Source organism: Lagenorhynchus albirostris, chromosome 6 (assembly GCF_949774975.1).
Source record: "Lagenorhynchus albirostris chromosome 6, mLagAlb1.1, whole genome shotgun sequence".
NCBI classification, from domain to species: Eukaryota; Metazoa; Chordata; class Mammalia; order Artiodactyla; family Delphinidae; genus Lagenorhynchus; species Lagenorhynchus albirostris.
In genome coordinates this window covers 24,415,650-24,436,991 of record NC_083100.1, presented here as the reverse complement: position 1 = coordinate 24,436,991, position 21,342 = coordinate 24,415,650, and the positions used below count along the sequence as shown (strand labels likewise).

The following is a 21,342-nucleotide window of genomic DNA, read 5'->3' as shown; positions in this document are numbered from 1 at the left end:
ACATAATCCCCTGCATATATGGTCAATTAATTTTTAACAAGGGTGCCAAGTACACACATTGGGGAAAGGACAGCCTCTTCAATGAATGGTGCTGGGAAAACTGAATATCCACATGCAAAAGAATGAAACTGCACCCCTATCTTAACACTACTCACAAAAATTAACTCAAAATGGATTAAGGACTTAAATATAAAATTTGAAATCAGGTAAAAAAATAAGGAAAAAATTGAACATAGAACCAAAAAGTTTGTCTTGGGAATGATTTCTTAGATAAGACACCAAAAGCACAAGCAACAAAAGCTAAAATAAGTAAATCAGACTACTTAAACTAAAGAGCTTCTGCACAGAAAAGGAAACAATCAATAAATTAAAAAGACAACCCACAGAATGGGAGAAAACATTCACAAACCATATATCTAATAAGTATATCTGAAGTATTTCTGAAGCATATAAATAACTCATACAACTCAAAAGCAAAAAAGCAAATAATCCAATTGAAAAATGGGCAAAGCGTCTAAATAGACATTTTTCCAAAGAAGACATAAAACTGCCAACAGGTATATGAAAAGGTGCTCAATATCACTGATCATTAGGGAAATGCAAATCAAAACAAAGAGGGGCTTCCCTGGTGGCGCAGAGGTTGAGAATCCACCTGCCAATGCAGGGGATACAGGTTTGGGCCTTGGCGCGGGAAGATTCCACATGCTGCAGAGCAACTAAGCCCGTGTGCCACAACTACTGAGCCTGCACTCTAGAGCCCATGAGCCACAACTACTGAAGCCCACATGCCTAGAGCCCGTGCTCTGCAACAAGAGAAGCCACTGCAATGAGAAGCCCGCGCACCGCAACGAGGAGTAGCCACTTGCTGCAACTAGAGAAAGCCTGCGCGCAACAACGAAGACCCAACGCAGCCAAAAATAAATGAATAAATAAATAAATAAATAAATATTAAAAAAAAAACACAATGAGATCTCACCTCATACCTGTTAGGATGGCTGTCATCCAAAAGACGAGAGATGATAAATGTTGTTGACGCCATGAAAAAAGGGAAAGTTTATAAATTGTTTGTGGAAATGTAAAATGATACGGCCATTAAGGAAAACAGTAAGGCAGTTCCTCAAAAAATTTAAAAATTGAACTAACATATGATCAAGCAAGGCCACTCCTGAGTATATACCCAAAGGAATTGAAATCAATATCTCAAAGAGATAACCTGCAAGTCCATGTCCACTGCAGCATTTTTTACAATAGCCAAGATAAGGAAACAGCCTAAATATCCTTCAATGGATGGATAGGGAAAATTTACACACACACACACACACACACACACACACACAGAGATATACACACAATGGAAATTTATTCACCCGTAAAAAAGAAGAACATCTTGCCATTCCCAACAACATGGATACATCTGGAGGGCATTATGCTAAGTGAAATTAGCCAGAAAGGGACAAATACTGTATGGTATCACTTATATGTGGAATCAGAATGGGAAAAAAATCTGATTTCATAGAGACTGAGAACAGAATGGTGGTTGCCAGGGGTTTGGGAGCTGGGGACTGGGGTGATATAAGTCAAAGGGTACAAATTTTCAGGTGTAAGGAAAGTAAGTTCTGAGGATCTAATGTTCAGCATGTTGACTATAATTTGTATGGTATGCTCGAAATTTACTGAGAATAGATCTTAAGCATTCTCACCACACACACGTTATCTATGTTACCTATGTGGGGTATGGATGTGTTGATTAACTTGATTTTCGTAATCATTGTACAATGTATATCAAATAATCACATTGTACACTTTAAATATATATAATTATATTTGTCAATTATTCCTCAATAAAATTAAACATAGTTAAGAAAGACAAATTTCTTTCTAGTCATGGGACTAGAAAAAAAGGTACAGTTTAATAAAGCTAATTTGTAGTAAAAGATGATGCTAATGTTAAAAAGTGAAATAATTATGCTAAAATGATCATATTATACCTACTTTCCCTTTTCAAAATTTTAATAGAAAAAAACCTGCTAAAATGCAGTTATTTCATTTGCAGCTTTCATAGATTATAAAAATATGATTTTTTCAGTTTTGTACATGTATGGAGAGAATGTTTAGAATTAGGGCTTTAAAAAGTTTTGAATTGGAAAGAACCTAGACATCACTTAGCCCAATGTCTCTTTTACAGATGAGGAAATAAGAAATTCCTAGAGAAGCAAAGTAACTAGCTTGAGTCATGTGGTCGCTGCGGAACAAAAGGGAAGAAGCCTTCTGCCTCCTCTCTCCCAGCTTAGAGCCCTTTCACCTCCTGTGACACTTTGGAGGCATGGGTTGCATCCCTATCTATTTGGGGCTTATTACAATAGCTATACTTCTTCCAAACTTGCCAAATGAGCAGCCAGGTTTCTTGAACCTAAGGGGTAATAAGCTGTAATCAAATTTTGCTCTTTTGGAGAGATTATTTTAAGCAAGGTTAAAAAATATTTGGTTTTAAAAATTATTATATTTCAGTTTACATAGAATTTCAATAGTCTAGCAAGCCTTTTAAAGTTTTTCTTTTCTGTTTTCCTGTAGTAAAGACATTTTAGGAGAACCCAAGTAGTAAATGTGTTCAAGTTATTAAGTAATTGCAATATGTGTTTTACTGTTAACATTATTCAAGCAGAATATATATTTAAAGCATTCAAAATTGATCCAAACTGTAATAAAATCCTACCAGTGATTAATAAAATTATTGTTATTTTTTCTCCTTGCAAATCTTAGTTTTGTTTTTTTTCAATTTGAAGGTTAAATGTTGAAATTAATGAAATTAAAAATTAATTAAAATTAACTTTAGATTAATTTTTAAAAGATAATTAAGAATGGAAAGGACTGTGGGAAATAATGTATTTCAGACGGCACTTCAGAATAACCTCAACTACCTTCAAGGAAGGAGATCTAGCCCATGGTAAATGATTATCCTAATTCCCTCAGTTACTTATTCTGATGCTTATTTAACATTATTATGTGGGTCAAGCCTATTTTTCCACATTAAAACCTTACTGAAATAAGACAAGGAACAGTGTTGTTTTTATGTGAGAACTGTTAAGAAAATCCCCATCCCCTCACCCATGTGCCTTTTTCTCTATGTGGCATGAATCAGAGTTTGCAAACAAGATTCCGTGAGTGGTAACCACTTATTTGTGTCAGAGTAGTTTAAACTTGGTAAGTTTTAGCACCCATTCTTCCTCAAGGGAAAAAAAGAAATTGCCTTAAATTGTAAGCCTACTATTTTATTAGCCTATTATGGGGGCATTTTTCAACCCTACTAGCAGCTAATTAAAGGCACATGGTATCCGTCTCAAACCATCTGGTCTACTGGATGTTGTTGACCAGTGTATCTGTTTTCATGCTGCATATAGTTAAACTTTTTAAGTTAATAAGCACTTATGGTAGAAACCTACCTGACTAATCACATGCTATGGCTCACCTGACAGCACTTGAGACAGCCCCACTGATGCCTAAAATTAGCCCTGGTACATAATTATAGCCTTCAGGAAAGATCAGCTCTATAATATATTATCTTTCCAACAAAATCAAGATCCCTTAAATTATATAGATGAGTGTCCCACATGTACATAATTGGAAAGTTTGGATTGTGTTTTTACCTGTTAAGCATATGGTCTGCAAATGTAACAATGTAATATGTATTACTATTTATTGTGTTTATTAATTTACACAGATTCTTTTCTTATTTTACTGATTTCCCTCACAAAAATAACAACCAGAGATTTAAGTTATGAATCTACAATTATATGACTTAAAATTACACATTAAAAAGTGATGTAGTAAAAAAAGGTTAATGTTTCTATGAATACAGGTGTCTTGGAGCATAAGATTCCAATGCCTATGACAGGGATATGGAGAATATTAAATACTTATGTACAAAATTGATGAACACGTTATTTCACTTTAAACATTTTAGGTTGAGTGAAAATTTTTTGAACAGGGAACCAGAAATAGAGGATAAATCTGAAAATGGGAAATAATAAATATACTTGGTTGCCAGTGCACCTGATCAAAAAATAGGTACATCACGTATATTATGCTCCACATGTATGCACCTATGTGTGTGTGCACAAACATACACACACACACACATACAGACTCAATCAACTTAAGAGTCATTCTTGAATTTTGAATGGATCATACCACTACTTGCAAATATTATCTTTGCTAATTGGTAAGAGTATCAGAAATCCAGACCCTGATAAAAACTCACTGGCCTATATATTGAACAGAGGTACCTGTCAACCCAAAACTTTTATGAACTATAGTTCACAATCATTATTTTTCAAGTCTTCCCAACATACATACTATAATGCGAGACTATTAGCTAAAATGTTGTCCTAATGTAACCTTGATAATACATTCTTTCTAAATACAGGTAAATAAGTATTTTATATTTTAAGAAACAGGTTTCATTTCCTCAATCTTTACACAATTTACGTATCTCACCAAGTGCTCAGCATCTCCATGCTGACTTTATAGTTAATTTTAAAAAAATATGGTTTAAACAATCTACTAAAACAGTTCTCCTAATTTGCTTAAATTCTATACTTTGCATTTTCACTCTTTTTTTCAGATCACAGGTAATATTTTCTTTTGCTTTTAAAATTAACTACATTAGGGACATCTGTTTGAATACCGCTTTTTATTTATTTATTTTTTATACATGCACTCTTTTTTTAAATTAGTTAATTAATTTGGCTGTGCTAAATTGTGGCATGTGGGATCTTCGTTGCTGCGAGCAGGATATTTCAGCTGTGGCACTCGGGATCTTTTTTTTAGTTGCAGCATGCGGGACCTAGTTCCTTGACCAGGGATTGAACCCAAGCCCCGTGCGTCGGGAGCACAGTCTTAACCACTGGACCACCAGGGAAGTCCCCAGCCTTTTACTTTAAATACTGGTTTTCTTCTTTTTTTAAAAAAAATAAAATAAAATGAGACTAAGTCTAAATGGAGAATTCGTAGACTCCAACTCAAATTTTTTCATCCATTCATTAACTTAAATCAGCCCCTTTCAGTAATTTGGTATTACCTAACTGGTCCTTCCTCTCCTATCAGTTATGCAGTACCAAATTACCAAAGACTTTGAAGCAGAAAAGTGTATATATTCTTTACTTGAGGTAACAGTCAATGAAATGTTTGTAAGTAAAGGAATTATGTAAAAACCCAGTGTTTGCTATTCAAAGGGTTATTTAGAGAAATGAGAATATTTTCTCAGCAAAGCCTACTGCAGTTCTTTAGTTGTGAATCTATGAAACTCTGGATAGGAATGATAGTCCAAATGGAGATAAAGATACTAGCCTAAGAAATTTTTCAAAGGATGATGGACAAAAAAAAGGAAGATGGTAGCACAGAATCAATAACTATAACTGTTCTTGTCTGAAGGAATGTTAAAAGTAGTTTCTTTGGCAGAGACGAGAACACAAAATCTTGAGAACAAACCTTGTTTGGGGAGAAAATAAGATTGGTTTAGATTTGTTGAAGTTAACATGATGGGAAACACTTAACTAGAAATATTCAGAGGATAGCTGGAGATGTAGAAAAGAAGCTTGAGTAAAAAATCTGAAGATTTTTATAGACAAGACTAGAAAATCAGGAATTTATTCATGTGATCTTTCTGCCTCAAGTCTCAGCCATACTTCAGGGAGCAAAGATCACTCTGTAAATGACTTCTCTTAATGAGATAATACCATTTCAAAACATGGTATGTTAAACATAAAATGTTGAACACTGATTTTATGTTAAACATAAAATGTTGAACACTGATTGCTGACAAATAATACCTTTCCTCTGAATTTATTTTTCCTTACAGAAAAATAATGTCTAGTTCACAAACAGCCAGTTTAACATTTTAAACTCACTTTTTAGTGATGAAATGAGTAAAAGAATATGGACTGCCTCAGGTAAATTATCTACCATTTCATCGAAAGTTTCTTTGCATGGCCTTTATTTATTTTATGGGTTTGCATAATAAGGATTCACACACACAGTTTAGTTCTCCTTCCTCTGGGCTGGTAACCTAGCTGTCCTAATCACCCAGTAATTAAAATAAAAACCACTCCAGGTAATTGGCAGTCTTCTCTAATTGAAAACTGGGTAGATAATCATTGTCCCAAGGAAATGCCCTACTCTCATACTGTAATATGAACCACCATCTGTCTATTAAATTAGTCATTATAAAATACTAACATATAAATGACTACTATAAGGGTATTATAAAAGTGGTCCTAGAATTTAATTAATTATTTTTTTCATTTTGTTGACTCGCCAATTTCTTTCTAGGGAACAATAAGAAAATGTATTCTCGGGCTGATTAGGGAGGAGCAATAACTTTTGTCACGCAACACAGACATGTTTAGAAGGCTTATAATGTCTACCTTTGCTATACAAAGTATTTGCTCTCCAGTGAATAACAAACATTGAACCAAGAAGCTAGAAAAAATTACAAAAAATGTTCAATCTATCTATAGAGCTGAGAGCTCCCTAATTCTTCATGCAATGCTATGCATTTACTTTCAGGGGAAGTAGAAGGTAAAAGAGGAAAAGAAAGTAAGTTTAAGAAAGCAAACTGGAATCTTAGAAACTGTCCAGTAGGCTAGAAAATCCTGGGAATATACATGATATATACTGAAGAAATACTCTAACTTTGTCCTTCCTTAAAGGTTAATTCTATTTGAATGAGAAAAGAGGGAGGAAATTCATAAATATCAACAGACCCTGAAAATAACATTGATAGACATTATGAAGAGGGTAACCTGATTTTCTGCACTGTGTAGACAGTGTGCTACCACACTCTTGGTAGACACACTTTTACATAGCACATAATACCAGCAGCAGTATCTTCAATTACAGAGGACAGAGATATACAATCACACATTTAATGACACAAAGTAGATGAAAGCAGCATGAATAGATTCCCCTTTTCCAAAGTCAATTCTAGCACTAAAAAACGCTTCCCCCCAAATCCTCTATGTTGACTTATCTTGACATCTTGGGGATGTGTGATGTGTCTATTTGCTGGCATGAAGTAAGCCTTGTAACATGTATAACTGAATTTGAATGTGGACTGATGATGCTCCAGACAAGGTCAAACCCCAATCCACGTAAATACTCATCAACTGATTAGGCAGAAATTACTTAAGACAATTGATAAGTCAAACTAGCTCAGTAGCTATCTAACAAATTCAGGGAAAAACAGAATTGCAATGAAAGTGAAAAAAAACTCCCAATCACATACTTCTTTGACAATCACAGAAAATAAGGTATTTTCAGGATTTTGGATTTAGTATGCAAGTACTTATAACAAGGGTAAGACTTTACTCTGGAAACCATACCTGTCTTGAAATATTTACTCTGGTCTAAAGCTGAAAAAATCACTCTCCTCAAACCCTATCATTCACTGCCCAGTACAAAGAAAAGATCAAGTTCAGTCCTGTTTTTTCTTCACAGAAGACTTAGTGGTGACAAGATGTCATTATGTTTCAATGCTAAGAGAAACTCAAGAAATCATTTTATGAATCAAGATGAAGAAAGCTTTTAAAATATAAAACTATAAACGAATGATCTAGAACTATATGCAGCCAAGGATCTGGGGTCTCTGAAAATTGAACAAAAATATGAATTTTATTAATTTTTTAAAAGTACAGTTTTATACTTTCATGTTTAGTTTCAATATGATTTTTTCTCCTCTAGATTCTTTTATGTAGAAGGAAAAGTAGCAGGTAAATCATGTTATTTCTGTTAAAGAAGAGCTGTACTTTTTCTAAAAGTGGATTCTCATGGCTTATTTATACAGTAAGTCCCATGACATTAAAGTATGCAGCACATTTTTCTTCTTTATGAATATATAACTGTAATTATATTAGATTTTAAATGATTTGAATAAGCAAGATACAAAAATATTAAAATTACATGAGATACGTTATCATAGGATAGACATTAGAGAAATGATAGTCTCTTTAGATAGACAGATAGATAGATATATAGACAGATATGAATATAGTTACACGTATACATACACACTTCCTATAGACTTGTATGTTTGGGTTGTGTAGGTTGAAACCTAACCCCCAGTGTGATGATAGGTCCTCTGATAAGTGATGATTAGGTCACGAGGGTGAATTCCTCATGAATGGGATTAATCCCTTATAAAAGAGACCCCAGAGAGCTCCCTCACCTCTTCTGCCATGTGAAGACATAAGAAGAAAATGGCCAGTTATGAACCAGTAAGTGGGCTCTCAGCAGACACGATATCTGCTGGCACCTTGATCTTGGACTTTCCAGCCTCTAGAACTAAGAGAAATAAAGTTTGTTGTTTAAGCCACCCAGTCTTTGATATTCTGTTATAGCAGCCCAAATGGACTAAGGCTACATATAATTTTACTCTTCTAATTACCCTAAAGGTTTTTAATTTCCTTCCTTATCAAATTCAACCAAGAAGCAAATTTATTCAGTTAAAAACCTTCAAAGTTAGCATCTACTGCCTGAAAAGAAAACCAAGTAAACATTGAGTTTGTGTCCTATCTGCCCCCAAATTTAGTTCTGCTGCATAAATATTTATGTATTCATTTGCTTTGGACAGCTGCTAAAATGCACAATTTTCTTGGCCTATGTTTTATACATAAAATAATTCCTTTTTAAAAATTACTTTGGTATTGAACTAAGCTAATATTCAATGAAATCATATTTATTATAGACCATCATAGAATATATAACTTAACAATAAAAATTAAAACTATCATTTTCAAGTGTTTCTAATGTTCCTTGCATCGTGCTAAGCACTTTATACACATTATATCATTTAATCTTTAACAATCCTGTGCAGTAGGTGTTATTTCCCTATTCTATGATTCAGTATACTCTGGCAAATAGAAGATTAATAATTTTCCCAGGGTTTCATAGCTTGTAACTGGCTAAGCTACATTTTATCTTAAGGCTGACTGACCTCGAATTTAAATCTCTCTCCACCATAACAGAGAATCTCCCCAATTAAGGTTCCTAGAGCAGAGGCTGCTGGCTGTTTACCAAAGCCACTTCTAAGCACACAGCTTGAACATATTTCCCTTGGAGTTGGGTATGTCAATGAATTAAATCCTAGCCAAGAGAATATGGGCAAAAATAGTGTATGCCACTTTCAGGTTTGGCTCATAGAAACTTTCCACATGCAACCTTCCATTCTATTTTCCCCCATCTGGCTGCAGACATCAACCAGGCCACACTGACAACCATATGAAGATGGTAGGACCCTACACCGAAGTTCAACCAGAAACATCTTCATTGAATTGTTATGCCAAGGGAAATAAACCCTATTGAGTTAAGCCACTATTATATAAGGGTTTTATGTTCTATCAGCCGGTATTACCCTAACTAATACAAGTTATGTCATCTTGTATTACCGAATCAAAATATGATTTTGACTCAAGTTTTTAATAAAAACCATTCAATTAAACACATCAAACATTAAAATTTATTTCCTGACAGTCTAAACTTTGTCCTGATAACATCCAGTGAGTGTATGACCTCTTCTCCTACTGCAAAACACAGGCGTTAAGTAAAAATGGTAACTTGAAGACAAAGTCCAAATGAACTGCAGTTTATCACTTCAAAAGCAAATAGCATCCAAATGCAGTTTTGAAATGATGTCTAGATACTTTTTTTAGCGAACTTCAGGTGTCACAGATAATAAATGAATCATTTATTTGATGCACATAATACTTTAAAGAAATCAGTGTAAGCCCCCAAAGGAAAAAAGCAACAGCGTACTCAGAAGCATTTCATCATTTGAAGTTGATATAACAATGCTGACAAGTACAAAAGATAACTTTGTTCTGTCATGCCATATCATGTTGTAGAAAACACAAAGCATTATGTGACCTTTAGAGAAACAGCCAAAAAGTAGCTCGCTTTGTGATGCTTAACGCGGTATTTTTGAATTTTTGAAGGTCTTGATTTTTGCCAGTTGTGGACAAAGTTATGTCCTGGGGGATCTCAGGCATGAAGAGAAAAGAATGCTGATGCGTGAAGCAAGTGTAAGGGGAAAGACTGAGAGGAAAATTTACTGCTTCTGGAAAACAAAACTAGTTGTTAAGTATCTATGTGTGCGTAGGCTCCTTGAAAGGTCCCATCTAAGAAATATTAGTTCCAAAATTGGCCTATAATATGTATATTGGCCATGGTTGGCATTGGACCATATGGAGATATTCTCCTAATCCATTATTTTTTATACTCCTTTTTCAAGTATTCACTACTTTTCATGCTCCTCTCTGACTGTGACACTACTACTGCAACAGCCCCAAATTCTAGTCCCATCAAACTTCCATATAGTACAGGGTCCTTGGAGATTGGAAAATGGTACATATAACTGATAGATGGTTATTGAGTCTTATTTTTAGATAAGCATCACTACTTCCAAAAATCAAAGCTATGTTTTACTAGGCACTTCTTCTAGTGTTAACTTCTTACCTCAAAGGAATAACTAATAGAGACAATTTCAGCCCTCTAGGTTAGTATTCCTTAAAGTAAATTTACAGATAATATGCATTGGAATTACCTGAAGATGTATAGCTTAATCTCCAAAGTAAGCATTAAAAATAATACAGAAAAGTATACTGGAAAAGCCTATAGAGGAGATAGAATAATAATAATAATGTGACACAAGTAATGAAGTCCTTTGTTTCTGACCCAAGAGACTCATTTCTTCTCACACCATCTATGACACACTAGCAGGCTACTTATTAGCATGTAAGCAGGGTAAAATCAAATCCTAGACCAAACATATATTATTAAATAGAAATCAAGTGTGGTTAACTTTAATGTCATCAAACTGACCAATTAATATATAAGGACAAACTATTAAACATAATTTACTTATGGACTGTGTCATAATTTGGTAGTCACATTTTATGAGTCATCTATTCTACAGAAATTTTTTTTTAAATTTCTTATATCTTTGTCAAATTCAAAGCTCTCTAAAAAGGAGCTAATTTCACAATATATATGTGTATCAAGTCATCATGTTGTACACCTTAAAATTATACATTTTATGTCAACTATATCTCAATAAAGGTGGGAAAAATAAAAAGTAGCTAAATGCTTATATCAAAGGCATAAGGTTCTTAATATACTTAATCAAAGAATATATACTTAATCAAAGAATCATATCATTAACACAGACAACTGGAATGCTACTAGAGAACCCAAGGCCACCATAAATTTAATGTTCTAAATAATATGTGGAGTCTAGGAGTATCTATTGATAAATATACATTTTCAGAATATATATATATGGTTATCACAGTGGGTAATGACCCTAATTTCAGCATTCTTGAACATTTTCTTTGGTAGACTTTCTAAAATGGCTCTTAAAATTCACAATGGAAATTATGCAGTCTTCCCTCAAGCACTTTCTTGAGCTTTAAAAAAATGAGTATATTTCTGAAACAGTATTGCTTCATTGAATCTCCAAGTTTCTTCTTTTTTGTCATCTGCCAATTCCAACAATCAACTGCTTCTTCACTTTCAAGTCTACCAAAAACCTCTGAAAAAACTTTTGTCTTTAAATTAATGTGACAATTATTTATTTTCTAATATCCTTAGGCCTTGCATCATTTCTTGTCATTCCTTTTCATATATGCTGAAATTCTAGTTCCTTCTTCCTAAAGTTTCTCTTTCCAGAATATTTCCCTAAAAGTAGAAGCTGGAAGGAGCCTACATAAAACTCTCCTCACAGTATTTTGCCAATCTCTTTGGAAATGATGATAAATAAGTAATTATCTAAAAGCCCCATTCTCCAAGCATAATGAGTCCAAAGCAAATAACTGCAAATTTTTTTAAATCTCAGAGTGAAAATATTTAGAAATAAGTGAAATTAGGAAGTTTACCATTTCATACTGTGTTGTTACAATTAACTTTTTTATTGTGACATATAATTTGCCATGTGCTTTTCATAAAATTGCTTTCTTACATAAATAATACTAAGGTCTTTACTAACAGTAATGGGGTCAAATTCTGTTGATGTTATTATTGGTCAACATTCAGATATATTCCTCAGTCTGGCATCGTAAGAGACTAATAATCTTAACACATTTCTTAAATTTGTTTTATAAAAATAATTGCATAGTGTTCAGTGATCCATTATCATGAATCAACACTATTAGAATTACTTGTAAATAATTTACTTCAAATAAGCTTATGTTCCATATTCCTAATATGGAGTATCACAACGGGAAGAAATATGTGTAGCTTTAAAGTCAGACAAATATGAATTTAAATACTGCATCCACTATTGACTAATTATGTAAGTTTAGGTAAATTACTGTCCTCTAAACATCCTCATTTGTTCATTGGCAGCATGTGGATAAAAAATCCTACTATGCAGGATATTTTTCAGATTCTTAAGAAATATTTTATGCAAAGCATCTATCACAGAGCCTGGTATATAGTATATGTTCCAAAAATAGTGAAAAATTGTTGTTACTGATACTACAAATTGATTATTAGGTGAGGTAGAAGTTGTTGATATATGCATATGACTTTCATTTTCAATAGAGATCATCTGTTCCTAATTAAGTAGTTTACTAAATTTGGGATCTTTAGACGACTTTCAATGCTTAATTAACAACTAGTTAATAATGAAATATCCCAAGAATGTTACCAAATATCATCAGGTAGCACGTGGTTACAAAAACATTTAAAATGTTAACATTATTATATGTGGAACCTAAAAAAAGGGTACAAATGAACTTATCTACAAAACAGAAATAGAGTTACAGATATAGAACACAAACTTATGGTTACTAGGGGGTAAGGGGGAGAGGGATAAATTGGGAGATTGAGAGTGACATATACACACTACTATATATAAAATAGATAACTAATAAGGACCTACTGTATACCACAGGGAACTCTACTCAGTACTCTGTAATGGCCTATATGGGAAAAGAATCTAAAAAAAGACTGAATATATGTATACGTATAACTGATTCACTATGCGGTACACTTGAAACTAACATAACATTGTAAGTCAACTATACTCCAATAAAATTTTTTTAAAAGTAACATTAAATAAACTTTTAACATTTCTATAATGAGAAACATTTTAAATCTGAAGAGACATGCCATAACTATCTCAGTTCACTTCACTCTCAATGTATTTATTTACATATACAGTTACTTACATAACAACTACTAGACATGACACAAAAGTATAATCATTTAGCTGTAGGTAAGATGATTTTATAACTTCTACCATCTAACAGATTAATTCAATAATAAATTTGGTTAATTTCCAATATGACTATTGTGTAACATAAATAAAACTGAAGTGTAGAGAAGTCAACATGTTTATATAAACTACAGAAGTAATAAACTGGTTTGGCAAGGTACAGAAGAAAGGAGAAAAGTCTTTAAAGGTAGGTCATTTTACAGATTAAGATCTTAGTGACCTTGTCACCTCACATCTCAATGGTTCTAAGTTGTAAACAGGATTTGGTTAAAGGGTTTTTCATAATCAATGGTACTATTTGTTAAGACATTTAAAAGTTACAGGAGAAACAAATTTTAATGCAACATTATAGCATGGTAGGAATGGAATGAGCTACCAGGCTATGAAATTCCTTAACTAGTAGGAGTCTACATTCAGTCTCCATTCTCACAACTCTTTCAGACATGGATTCTCTAATACTAACAGATCCCTAATGTTTCCTTTAGACTTACCTATTTCTTCCTAATGGTCATACAGGGAGTCAACTTAAAGTAAGGAGGAAGACATTTGAATGAATCTGCCACCTTCATAGCTGACCAAGTAAGTCAGGGCATTGCATTTGAACATTTAGGGTTTCTATCAGTTAAAACAGTTTGGCTGTAAATGACTTAAAAAATATGAGATTTAATTTCTTACATATAGGCGGTCCAGAGATAAAGATATTCCAGGGTTGGTTCAGGGACTTGACATTTGTCATTGAGAATCCAAGTGTTTCCTGTCTTTTACTTTGCCTTTGGACTCATTGATGACTTCACCTGGAACCACAGGATGAACTACCACAATTCCAGGTGTCACATGCTGACATGATGACATGTAGCCAAAAAAAAGGGAGTGTTTCCCCTGTGTATCTCTTTCCATTGGTGAGAGAATCTTTTCCTTAAAGACTGTCAGACTTCCCTTTTCAGTGACCAGAATTCTATCCCATTTTCATAGCTGAGTGGGATGGGAAATGAAATGGTGATAACTAGTTTAGACTAATTATGATTTTCCCCCCAGGGATGGGGGACAACTCAACCAAATTTTACTTGACATACCCACTAGTCATTCCTACCCCCATGTCTTTGGAGTCAGGGGAAACTTGACTTAAATCCCCACTTCATATCTTTCTTATGAACTCTTAACTTTATGCAACTACTTAACCTCTCTGAATATCAGCTTTCTTTCTGACAGATATAGATGTATATATAGGATATAGGTAACAATACAGATGTGATGTATTTTTAAAGAGGTCTCTATTGTCAGATATATAAGGATAATTTCTGTAGAAATACCCAGCACAGAGCCTGATACATGGTAGAAGCCAATGAATATCATTTTAATCTGTTTTCTTTAATCTGTAGGTCCTCCTCATTTCTCTCCTTCCTATAACCAAAGCCCAATAATGTTCCAAGGAGTATAGCCTAAATTTGATTCTCTCTCCAAAATTTTCAAGTCTAAAAAATCTTTTACTTGGTACTTTAATATTTCATTCTGCATATTCCACTGTGTCTTAAATATCAGGGTTACCAAATACTAGTTTATTTGAATAGTGGATCATGTACCCTGATTATCACACACACACACACACACACATACATTCTTTATTAGATGATAAATTCTGTAAATCAAATCAGCATATAAACCCTACCAATTATTTTAAGAAAGGGATAAATAGAACAAACAAGCAAGCCCCTAGTTGGATATAAAAGGTTCCTTGTGAAATGTGTCTCTACATTTTCAGTCTCAACCTGTGCCCACCCCTGAACATGTTTATGCTTTAATCACACTGAATTAATTGTTCACTGTACTTTCCATGGTAATTTCCAGCTTCTTTAAATCTATTATTACAGGTTCCTCTGTCTGGAATATCCTCTTCACCATTCTTCATTTGACTCATTCTTGTTCATCTTCATGACTCATTTCAGAAACCATCTCCCCCCCAAAAAATCTTTCCGACTTCCAGGTTGGGCTAAACGTGCTTCTTTTTCATTTCAGAGCAGCTTTTGCTTACCATTTATCATAAAATACTGACGGTAGCTATTTTTGCGTCTGATTTCTTCACTAGATTCTTTGACATGTTCCTGATATAATTCCTGAGACAGAATTAACCACTCAATAAATGTGTATTGAATAAAATTAAATAAACTTGTTTTGTAGATTCAGCACGCCGAAATGGAATATTAAAGATAAAGCTTCTTATATAAATCAGTGTGATAATTTTTAAAAGAGCATTAAAAATTATCACCTAAAAAGATTTTTATATAAAAAATACAGTAATGTTTCTCAAGTACTTACCATGAGCCAAATGTTACGCTAACTGCTTTATACACATTTTCCTACATAATCATCGAAACACCCTTGGGAAGAAGTATTTTAAGTATTTTTTCCCATTTTAAAGATGTGGATTTTTTTTTTTAAATTTATTGGAGTACAATTGATTTACAATGTTGTGTTAGTTTCTGTTGTGCAACGAAGTAAATCAGCTATATGTATACATATATCCCCTCCCTCTTGTACCTCCCTCCCACCCCCACCCCATCCCACCCATCTAGGTCATCACAGAACACGGAGCTGAGCTTCCTGTGCTTTATAGCTCATTCCCACTGACCTCACAGCTAGCAAGTCCCAAACCTGGAACTTGAACTCAGGTTTGTTGACCTAAAGCTCATGTTTTAGTTATTTTACTCTAGAACAGAGACCATTCTCCATATTACCTTATTGGTTACCCATTCTTAATTGAAAATGGTCTCAGAAAGCACCAAGACAATTAAACTTTATAGTAAAACAAACAAAAATAATAATAATCACTTCTACAGATATAAGACAACAGAACATTTTACTCCAACTAACTTCTCCCTTTATTTAAATTCATGATTGTTCACAGTCAACAGCAACTGTGTAGATCTAATGCACTAAAACTGTTAATACATGCTTTGCTGCACTGTGATAAAACCTCCTAAAAGAATTACTGACAATACATTTCCTTAAATAAAATGTCCAATTTTTAATATTGTCTAATGGTACTGTCCCCTCCCCTCTTAAAACAGAATTTTAATGACTGCATTTGCTACGAAGAAAGTTAGAAAGGTGCTCAAAAGCAATGATATCCATATTTATTAAATTTTCACTTTATTGTTTAAATACTACCCTTGTTTACATAATTTTCATCATTACTCAACTGCATTAGTTTTCATACACACCCATGAAACATTATATACCTACACCAAATCTAGTAATATGTGTTAAAAATCACTGCTACATTTAGAAGTAACCTGAAGCACAAAAAAATAGTAGAAAAGCAACAACATAAGTTGAGTCACCTAAATGTGTTACTGTAAATATTTCATGAATATTGGAAGATTAACAGCTTCCCATATAACTTTCCCAGGCTGCTGCCGAAGATGGCGGAGGGGCAGGTCCTCGTGCTCGATGGCCGAGGCCATCTCCTGGGCCGCCTGGGCGGAAAGGCGGTGGTTGTGCGTTTGTGAGGGCATCAGCATTTCTGGCAATTTCTACAGAAGCAAGTTGAAGTACCTGGCCTTCCTCTGCAAGCGGATGCGGCCCCTACCACTTCCGAGCCCCCAGCCACATCTTCTGGCGGACAGTGCGAGGCATGCTGCCCCACAGGACCAAGCGAGGCCAGGCCGCTCGGGACCGCCTCAAGGTGTTTGATGGGATCCCGCCACCCTATGACAAGAAACAGCGGATGGTGGTTCCTGCCGCCCTCAAGGCTGTGCATCTGAAGCCTGTGAGGAAGTTTGCCTACCTAGGGCGGCTGGCTCGTGAGGTTGGCTGGAAGTACCAGGCAGTAACAGCCACCCTGGAGGAGAAGACAAAGGAGAAGGCCAAGATCCACTACCGGAAAAAGAAGCAGCTCCTGAGGCTACGGAAGCAGGCCGAAAAGAACAGAGAAGAAAACTGACAAGTTCACAGAGGTCCTCAAGACCCATGGATTCCTAGTCTGAGCGCAATAAAACTGTTTATTCTTAAAAAAAAAAAAAAAAGCTTCCAGTATAGGGGACAAAAACTGTGGAAATATTTTTTAAACGAGTATATAATATTTTATTTCAAGATATATTTAGTAAACATTCATTTATTTATATACTGGAAAATATAAAATGATAAAAAAGAAATAACTGCAACTTCAGAAGTATGAAAATTTTAGCCTATACAAAGGAAAAGAAAATAAATGCTTTTGAATATATGTGTGACTAAGGCAAATAACTTCTCTCTCTGTGTCTTAAATTTATTTTCTGTAAAATAAAATACCTGGAAAAAATTATCATTTTAAGAATTCTACCTCCAGCAACAATTCCAAATCTCATATGTATTAGAAACAGAGCAAACATTAAAATGCATTTAACATGGTAATCTGCAATCTCAGTAGACTGTGATGAATTTACATGTGTTTGTTTATAAAATCACCCAGAGCTTCTGAGTATCTGAAGTGTTGTTGTTACTGATGTTCTTTTGTGGATGGCAAGTATATTAAATCCTACAGCCCTGACTTTCTTACTGATTGAAATAAACTAGTTGTGGAGCCAGGGCCAAATATCCTTGGTCTTTGTACATCAGGCTGTCTGTTCCCACTGCTGTGTAATGTCTGTTAGGTGCTGGACAAATGAATGGCTAGGCAGAATGTACAAATAAGTACAATGGACTGAATCCCATTAAAGTATGTTTGCATGATTTCCATAAATTTCAATGTGACATAAGTCTAAGCAGAGGCTTTAATTTCTGGCCCAAAATCACTGCAAATTTTTCTATATTTTCTGTGTAACATCTGTTGAAAATCTTAGGATAACTAGGAATCACAGTTAAAAAATCAAAATTACCAAATCATTTAAATTTTTCATTGAGAATGAATTTAAAGCTCTCAGTTTTAGATTGTTCTATAACATATGATTTATTTTTTCTTTATTAAACATTTCAATGTTCACAATTAATTTTTTTTTTTTTTTTAAGAAAGAGTAGAGTACAATGTGAAGAAAATGATATTCTCAGGTCTTGATTTAGAAAAGCTTAAACACATATTGCCATCCTGGTCCAAAAACTGTATTTGTTCTCAATGCATCATTATGTTCAATTAATAAATTTTTTTCAGTATAATATTTTGCTAATTGATGAAAACTTAACAGAAAAATATGTAGAATTCAGGGAGATGGCAACACACTCTTTATGATGTATCCACCACACCATTATTATCAACGACTATCTGAATGTTTAGAGTACAAGGTGTTTACCTGCAGTGTGTTGAGTGGTAAATTCAACATAGTAAAAACAGTCAGTGTAAACTTCCTCTTATTAGCATGAGAGTGACTGCGATCTAAGGTCGGTTCTGTCCTTCCATTCGCTTTTTTCTTCTCTCTCCAGCCATGGAAATAGAGCTCAGTTATTTCTGCATGGATGCAAGGTGAATGAGGCTGTCGTTTCTCCTTGCAGTGCTAATTATTACAGGTCACTGACATAATACAGCTATTTTTTTAATTAAAAAAAAAGTTATATAGCATTATCTCACTTACTCGGGTATTTGAGAGGAATGTGCAGAGTGTTATTTATTTATACAGAAATCTGCCAACCGAGAGACATCATCTTGCTTTGAGGGGCCTCCTGCTGGCAAACTGAGCAGCCCTGTTATTATAAGAATTAAAATGCTGCACACTGTATGGAAGAAAACATAACACAATCCTATAGTGTGAAGCTGTCTGGATTTTCAACCTGTAAAAATACATTATTCCAATAAAGACAAAACTTAGAAAACTTCAAAATGTATCACAAATTGGGATTATCTCTGCAGTTTCATTGTTCTCAGCTATGAGATACATACATTATACATACTTAATGCATAGTTATATTATGCATAATATGACAATCAGACCTACTTTGATCATAAACCAGTCTAATGCACTAATAAATTAATTGATAAGGAATTGATTTTCTAGATAAGTACATCTCAGTTTGCAGTCTGAGAGACAGTGTCTACGCCTACAAAAATAATCTTAGAAAACAGAATTCTAATCATCGTCTCTGATCTCAATCTCAGATATGACAGCAATTAGTTCTTCCTGAATAATGCCCTCACTGCAAATTACATTAAAAAATGAATGTTACTTCTCACTTACACATTACATAATTTCATCTCAGAATTTCCCAAGACCCACCTAAGAGTCCTGGGAAATAACTGAACGTTTAATAGCATCACGGCTAATAAATATACTTCAACATTTTCATACTTGTAAAAACTACAGAGCATAACAATGCATTAAAAGAATTGCAGTGATGCATGGAACCAATGAGAATCAAAATATTTGTGTAAAAATAAACATTTGGGGTGCTACAAGGCTCCAGTAGGTACAATTTTGATCCTTGTGAAGGACAACTTTGGCAATTCACTTATACTTCATTATTTCTAAAGAGTTGAGTGAATAGAGAGCTCAAGTTATTACATGAACTAGTTCATAGTTGAAATACCGTATAGGAATAGGAGGGAGAACTGGCAAAAAGGAATTAACTACTGTGCTGAGGTAATATCTGCTAGCCTAGCCTCTAACTCCTGCTGGAGAAACAGTGATCACGGGAGGGGGTGGGGGGGAATATAAGGTCTTAGGACACGAATAGTTGCATGTCAAGCCCTAATCCTAGAGAAGATTTCTTTCACAAGTACTGAGACTATTCCAAATAGGGATCACAGTCAAAAGGGACAGCTGTTTATGACCTCCTCTGAAAATAGTTATTTGGGACTACCACTGCTGCCTTTCTTGCGTGTTCCCAAAATCATGTGCACTGATGTTCCTAATCAAGATTTCTAGTGGAGAGGAATGAAAAACCTATAAAACCAGTTTTCCTAAATTTTATTTCTCAAAGTGCAAATAAATCCAAAGAAGCTTGTTATCCTTCCTCTTAGCAATATAATGTAGTACACTACATCACTGAATTTTTTTAAAAAGTACAATAAATGCTACTCATATTTTAACATTTTATTACTATTAGAAACATAAGAAATATGATTTTAACATTTTATTACTATTAGAAACGTAAGAAATATGATTTAAACTATGAGTTACAAGGAGTTTTATGTAATATAGGTATACCAAAATTTAATCAAACAATGCATACAACTTTCCAACTCTCTTGGAAAAACTGCAAAACATCATGTTCTTTTTCAGGAATGTATTGATGGTGACAGTAGCTTTGGTGAAATTAAAGCTACCGCATGAGATGATAAAGGGTAAATAAAATGGCTATTGGAAATTGGCCTCACTAAATCTGAGGAAAATAATTCATTTTAAAAATCAATAATTTTCTGCTTTTAAGCTGTATTCACTTCAGGCAGATATGTCTACAGACAACCCATTTTAGTATATTTGCAAAAGCTAAATAAAGGAACAAAATGATTTCAAATAAAACAAAATAAAAGTTAAAAATCCAAAGTGCTACACCCAGGTAAAGACTATACAGTAAATGAGCCCTAGAGGAAATGAGTGACACAATCAGAATCATAGCAAACTCTTCCTAATGTACAAGTGGAAAAGAGGAAAACTGCTTCCCTATTTGGTGATAGGGGTTGGGGCAGGGGGTTAATTCATAAACACATGGAACCCTAACAAATCCTATAGTATTTAAACACGATAATGATAGATTTTAAATAAGAAAGGCAAAATTAGTAATAAAACTGATAGAAACTCACTGCCCTTTCTAATGGGAAAGGCTCTCTAGACTGGTTTTTAAGTAGGATATTGACTGGCAGTGAAAGATTAAGACTGCTGTGTAAGAGGAGAACGAGTTGGTTCCTGATTCATGGATGCAGTTAGAACCACTCAGGGGTGGAGGACAGCACGGTCTAAAACAAAAGCCCACATGGAGTGAGATAAAGGAAGGAGAGACTGGCTGAATGTTATGTGGTGGTCATTTTGTCTCTAGCATTTTCATTTACCCGTTCAATATCCCTGCTTCTCTCATAAACTCAGCATATTGTCTTTCTTTAAACTCAAACCTTGAAAGTTAATTACTCTCATTTCCATTACCTCACCACTGAATAGGACTAATCCAAATTACAC

The 21,342-nt window shown here is 34.1% G+C and overlaps 1 protein-coding gene and 1 pseudogene across 1 annotated transcript in view; one reads left to right on the top strand and one right to left on the bottom strand.

The window, feature by feature from the left end:
• ERBB4 (erb-b2 receptor tyrosine kinase 4) overlaps positions 1-21,342 on the bottom strand; it is a 1,131,344-nt gene that overhangs the window by 1,091,599 nt on the left and 18,403 nt on the right. The window lies entirely within an intron of this gene.
• LOC132521657 (large ribosomal subunit protein uL13-like) lies at positions 16,687-17,250 on the top strand (annotated as a pseudogene).